General features: G+C 50.9%; 1 protein-coding gene across 6 annotated transcripts in view; it reads left to right on the top strand.

Moving 5' to 3' along the window:
* Window positions 1-4,290: 4,290 nt before the first annotated feature.
* KIAA1191 (KIAA1191 ortholog) overlaps window positions 4,291-6,235 on the top strand; it is an 18,304-nt gene continuing 16,359 nt past the window's right edge. For 4 of the 6 annotated variants that reach the window (XM_025387449.1, XM_025387446.1, XM_025387447.1 and 1 more), the window contains exon 1: window positions 4,293-4,499. The gene's annotated coding sequence lies outside the window, so the exon portion shown is untranslated. Of the gene's footprint in view, window positions 4,500-4,538; window positions 4,920-6,235 lie in introns of those variants that run through there. The other 2 variants (XM_025387448.1, XM_025387445.1) reach the window with 2 other exon arrangements.

Raw genomic sequence — 6,235 nt, 5'->3', positions numbered from 1 at the left:
AAAAAAAAAAAAAAAAAAAAAAAATTAGCTGGGTGTGGTGGTGGGCAACTGTGGTCCCAGCCACTTGGGAGGCTGAGGCAGGAGAATCACTTGAACCTGGGAGGCGGAGGTTGCAGTGAGCCGAGATCAGGCCACTGCACTCCAGCCTGGGCAACAGAGTGAGACTCTGTCTCAAAAAAAAAAAAGGAATAGAATGGAAAACACCAGCATTTTATGAATTTTGTGAATGTGTATTTGTACTGAGCACAACGTAAAAAGTATTTCTTTCTTTGGGATGTGATAATAAAAAATACTTTGAAAGTCCCTGTTCTGGCTGGGCACGGTGGCTCAAGCCTGTAATCCCAGCACTTTGGGAGGCCGAGACGGGCGGATCACGAGGTCAGGAGATCGAGACCGTCCTGGCGAACACGGTGAAACCCCATCTCTACTAAAAAGTACAAAAAAACTAGCCGGGCGAGGTGGCGGCGCCTGTAGTCCCAGCTCCTCGGGAGGCTGAGGCAGGAGAATGGCATAAACCCGGGAGGCGGAGCTTGCAGTGAGCTGAGATCTGGCCACTGCACTCCAGCCTGGGCGACAGAGCGAGACTCCATCTCAAAAAAAAAAAAAAAAAAAAAAAAAAAAGAAAGTCCCTGTTCTAGTGTAAATAAGTAGCTCTATGAGGAAATGAGTCAGGGAAAGTGTGCAGGCCCCCCGCCCCCTCCTCCCCAAACACACACACCCTGGTCAGTCCTTTTGCTTGGAACTTGTTTTCACCACCTGTATACCTGGGGAGCTTCTAGATGGCTTTCAACTCCTGGTGGAGCCAGGAGCTCAGCCTTGAGGGATCAGCTCACTGGCAAGACAGGAGCCCAAGGCCTCCAAAGAGAAAAAGTTAGCACCAATTAATGTATTCAGCACTTTGCTGTCAGATAATTAAAAAGCAAGCCAGGTGTGTGGTGGCATGGGCCTGTAGTCACAGCTACTCAGGAAGCTGAGCGGGGAGGATTGCTTGAGCCTGGGAGTTTGAGACTGGCCTGGGCAACATGAGACCCTGTCCCTTAAAGAAAAACCAGGCTAACATAACTTATGCCTGTAGTGCCCCTGATTTCGGAGGTTGAGGTGAGAAGATCGCTTGAAGCCAGGAGTTTGAGACCAGCTTGGTCAACGTAATCAAACGCCGTCTCTGTAAAAAATAAAAAAATTAGCTGGGTGTGGTGGCGCGTACCTGTAATTCCAGCTACTGGGGAGGTTGAGACAGGAGGATTACGCACAGGCGTTAGAGGCTGCAGTGAGCTGTTTCCGTGCCACTGCACTCCAGCCTGGGTGACAGAATGAGATCCTGTCTCTAAAAAAAAAAAAAGAGAGAGAAACAATCCTCACAGGGATTTAATCTTAGCACTCCTATAGATTTTATGTCATTTCAAAGAAAAGCACCTTGATCTCTTAAGAAATGAAGGCTCCTCAAGGTCTAATTTGAAGACCCTGAGGTCTGATTTGGCCTTGCCTCACCTTTCCTGCCTCCTGAGTGAGTAATCATCTTCTTAGGTCTTTCAGAGGGAGTCTTGCCACCCTCTCTTTCCCTCTACCTTTTCCTTTCCTTTTCTTTTTCTTTTTTGTTTTTTTTTTTTTTTTGAGATGGAGTTTGTCTCCCAGGCTGGAGCGCAGTGGCACAATCTCAGCTCACTGCAACCTCTGCCTCCCAGGTTCAAGCGATTCTCCTACCTCAGCCTCTTGAGTAGTTGCTATTAACAGGGCCCCACCACCACACCCAGTTAATTTTTGTATTTTTAGTAGAGACACGGTTTCGTTACGTTGGCCAGGGTGGCCTTGAACTCTTGTCCTCAGGTGATCCACCCGCCTCAGCCTCCCAAAGTGCTGGGATTACAGGCGTGAACTACCACGCCTGGCCAGGAGGGGCCATTCTTAAGTCTTGTGATTCAGTTGTGACTTAATCCTCCCTACAGGAAGCCTACAAAATCAAACCATTTAGCAAAATAGTTTACTTGAAGAAGAAGGCTTGCATGGGTATCTAGGCATTAAAAGAATTAGCTCCTCCTTGGTCCGGGCGTGGTGGCTCACGCCTGTAATCCCAGTACTTTGGGAGGCTGAGGCGGAAAGATCACCTGAGGTCAGGAGTTCAAGAATAGCCTGGCTAACATGGTGAAACCCCGTCTCTACAAAAATTAGCCAGGCGTGGTGACACCTGCCTGTAATCCGAGCTACTCAGGAGGCTAAGGCAGGAAAATCACTTAAACCTGGGAGGCGGAGGCTGCAGTGGGCTGAGATTGCGCCACTGTACTCCAGCCTGGGTGACAGAGCAAGACTCCATCTCAAAAAAACAAAAAAACAAAAAAACAAACAAAAAAAAAAATAGCTTCTCCTCAAAAATACACCCACTAAGAGGGGAAAAACCTACAAAATTGCTAAGATTAAAAGTTTGGCCAGTGTGGTGGCTCACGCCTGTAATCCCAGCACTTTGGGAGGCCGAGGCAGTAGGATCACGAGGTCAGGAGATCGAGACCATCCTGGCTAACACGGTGAAACCCCATCTCTACTGAAAATCCAAAAAATTAGCCGGGCATGGTGGCAGGCGCCTGTAGTCCCAGCTACTCGGGAGGCTGAGGCAGGAGAATCGCTTGAAACTGGGAGGCAGAGGTTACTGTGAGCCGAGATTGCGCCACTGCATTCCAGCCTGGACAACAAAGTGAGACCCTGTCTCGAAAAAAAAAAAATAGTTTACAGTCTATTATTTGTGGAAAAGAAATAGGTGCTCTCACATAGGTGCCATGCACCAAGACCATGGCAGCTTCAGACACTGGTACCACAATTATTAGGGATAAAGTTGGTTTTTTTTTTTGTTTGTTTTTTGTTTTTGTTTTTTTTTTGATGGAGTCTCGTTCTGTAGCACAGGCTGGAGTGCAGTAGCGTGATCTCAGGTCACTGCAGCCTCCGTCTCCCAGGTTCAAACGATCCTCCTGCCTCAGCCTCCAGAGTAACTGGGATTACAGATGTCCATCACCACGCCCTGCTGATTTTTGTATTTTTAGTAGAGACGGGGTTTTGCCATGTTGGCCAGGCTGGTCTCCAACACCTCAGCCTCTGAAAGTGTTGGGATTACAGGTGTGAATCACCGTGCCCAGCCAGATAAAATTGTTTTAATCAAATAGTAACTTCCAGGAAAGTCTTAAGTTTTCATGTATTTGTGGCTAAGAAATAAATGAGATGATCCCACCTTATGATGTATATAAGGGTGCAAAGTGCTATTTCTTTTCTGACTGAGAGGTGATATACATCCCTTCCTGTGGTGGATAAAGAGCAAGGTGCCAGCTTTGCTTCCACAGAGGTTAAAAAATATGGTATATTTTAAAAGCTCCAAACTAACAAAGGAACACCTTTAACACACACACACACACATACACACAATTATACTGCAATGTAATTGTGCTGTTCATAAGCTAATTATATAATTCACCAAAGACTTTAATTCTTAGTGCACTCAAGCACCCTGGTCTGGAAACAGTGCTTAAGTTTAAAGTTGCATGAGCAAGGCCTCTCAGTTCTGCCAGTATGGCTGGAAGCCTCAAATGCTGAAATCTAAATGTGGCCTTCACGCCACACCACCAATCTTAGGCCTCCTGAGATGAGTTTTGATGGCAAGCTTTGGACTGGGGTAGAAACGGGGATGGATTTTTGCAGCTTCTGCCTTAACTTCGTTGCTTCGTCTTCTTTGTGAACCCTTCTGGGATAAGAGAAGTCTTCCTTCAGGATGTGACTGACACCTCAGCTGGCGCCTCTAAGCCTCACTTTCCTTAATGTAAAAGGGAAATCATGTTAGGATCGCTTTCCCTAGAGGAGGCAGGTGAGGTCGGTTCCCCTTTTTGGTTCAGCTGCTAGTATGAACCCTGCCTAACCCCGCTGTTTTGGGAGACAGTCCGTGCTCACTGCACCGCTTATTAACCGAAGTGACTTCTCATCTCTCCCAGTCTCAGCTTCACCTCCGTGAAGTGGGAAAAACAGGATGACAAGTACTCGCACTTGGCAGCCCTTTATGAGCCTTGAGGGCTTGGGCTTGTGGGTGTCATTTTACTATGCCACCAGCGGCTTCCCTTAGCTTGTCACGGACCCAGGCACAGCACACGCGCTGAGGAAGTGGTGGTGAAGTGTGGCGTCTCCTCTCGGGGCTGGCGGATTCCACACTCGGAGTTGCGGCTCCACAGCCAGCTGGGCAGCGTAGGGTGGGGACTCGCGATCGTGGACTACAACTCCCAGTATGCCCTGTGCGCCTCTGGGCCAAGTCTCGCGCGAGATCCCGCGGTCTCCGGAGGCTTTATCAACAGGGCTGCCTGCCCGCCGGGTAGGTAGTGCTGCCTGGTGGGTCCTGGGGACCTTGGAAACCGCTGCCGCTCCCACCATGGCTTGGGTCCAGACTACGCCACAGCATCTCGGGAGACGTGGACCCTCAGAACCTTTTTAGTGCCGGACTCCGGGCCGCAGGCAGTCCCGCGGCAGCAGGATAACAGGTGAACAGATGGCGGGCCTGGGCCCTCCCTTGGGGCTGCGTTCTCTGCCGATCAGGAGGGGCGCTTCCGGCGAGGCCCGATCTGGGGGCCCCTCCAAGCCTCTCCCCTCACCCCTTAACCTTTCATCCCGGCTCCGAGCTTGGCTGGGTCGCCTCTTGTCTCCCTGGCTCCCCTTTCTGGGGTCTCCTTGATGGGGCGCCCTCCGGGGATGCCCTGCAGCTCCCGTACGGGCTTCCCCTCCGCTTCGTGGGACCAGCCCAGCCAGAGCCCCCACGGCTTGTCCTCAGCCTCTTCTCCTCAGACCCTGCCTTCGGCTAGGGTCCCGGCCCTAATCTTAGCATGGAGGGGTGGGTGAAGCAGCCGGCCTTTCATATCGTGGCGGCACCGTCTTGTATATTGTGACGGAGAGGCAGAGGGACGGTGAGCTGGGGGGTGGGGGCACAGGGAAAGGGGAAGGGGATGTGTCTGGGGCGGGAATGCTCCCTGGACTGGGAGGATGGCTGAACTTGGCCTTTGCGACGCTCCTTAGTGACGAACTATCAATAACTGGTTTGCTCTCTCTGAGCCCTATCGGGATAGAGGGACGGTGTAGCAAGCTGAAAAACAGTAACTTTCTCAGGCCCTCGCTTTAACTCCCCTGTAAACAGCATGAACCTACCTACCTTGCACACGGACCACTTATCTATGACCTTGGACAAATTAACTCCTCTGATTTTTAGTTTCCTTCTCTTTATTATTTTTAAAATTTTTTAATTTTTTTAATTTTTATTTTTGGTACTGAGTCTCACTCCGTCGCCCAGGCTGGAGTGCAGTGCCTGGATCTCGGCCCACTGCAACCTCCGCCTCCCGGGTTCAAGCTATTCTCCTGCCTCAGTCTCCCGAGTAGCTGGGATTACAGGCGCCCGCCACTATGCCCAGCTAATTTTTGTATTTTCAATAGAGAGGGTTTCACCATGTTGGCCAGGCTAGTCTCGAACTCCTGACCTTAAGTGATCTGCCCGCCTGAGTCTCCCAAAATGCTGAGATTACAGGCGTGAGCCATCGCACCCGTCCAGTTTCCTTCTCTTTAAATTTAGGGTCGGGCGCGGTGGCTCACGCCTGTAATCCCAGCACTTTGGGAGGCCGAGGCGGGCGGATCACAAGGTCAGGAGATCGAGACCATGGTGAAACCCCGTCTCTACTAAAAATAGAAAAAATTAGCCGGGCGCAGTGGCGGGCGCCTGTAGTCCCGGCTACTCGGGAGGCTGAGGCAGGAGAATGGCGTGAACCCGGGAGTCGGAGCTCGCAGTGAGCCGAGATTGCGCCACTGCACTCCAGCCTGGGCGACAGAGCGAGACTCCGTCTCAAAAAAAAAAAAAAAAATTTAGGATATCTTTTCTGTAAGAGATAGCTTAAAAAAAAAGGGGAGGGGGCCGGGCGCGGTGGCTCACGCCTCTAATCCCAGCACTTTGGGAGGCCGAGGCGGGCGGATCACGAGGTCAGGAGATCAAGACCATCCTGGCTAATGCTGTGAAACTCTGTCTCTACTAAATATACAAAAAATTAGCCGGGCGTGGTGGCGGGCGCCTGTAGTGCCAGCTACTTGAGAGCTGAGGCAGGAGAATGGCGTGAACCCGGGAGGCGGAGCTTTCAGTGAGCCGAGATTGCCCCACTGTGATCCAGCCTGGGCGAGATTGCCCCACTGTGATCCAGCCTGGGCGACAGAGCGAGACTCCGTCTCAAAAAAAAAAAAAAAA

The sequence above is a fragment of the Theropithecus gelada genome, chromosome 6, assembly GCF_003255815.1.
Source record: "Theropithecus gelada isolate Dixy chromosome 6, Tgel_1.0, whole genome shotgun sequence".
In the NCBI taxonomy this organism is placed as follows: Eukaryota; Metazoa; Chordata; class Mammalia; order Primates; family Cercopithecidae; genus Theropithecus; species Theropithecus gelada.
This window is presented reverse-complemented; position numbering and strand designations above follow the sequence as displayed.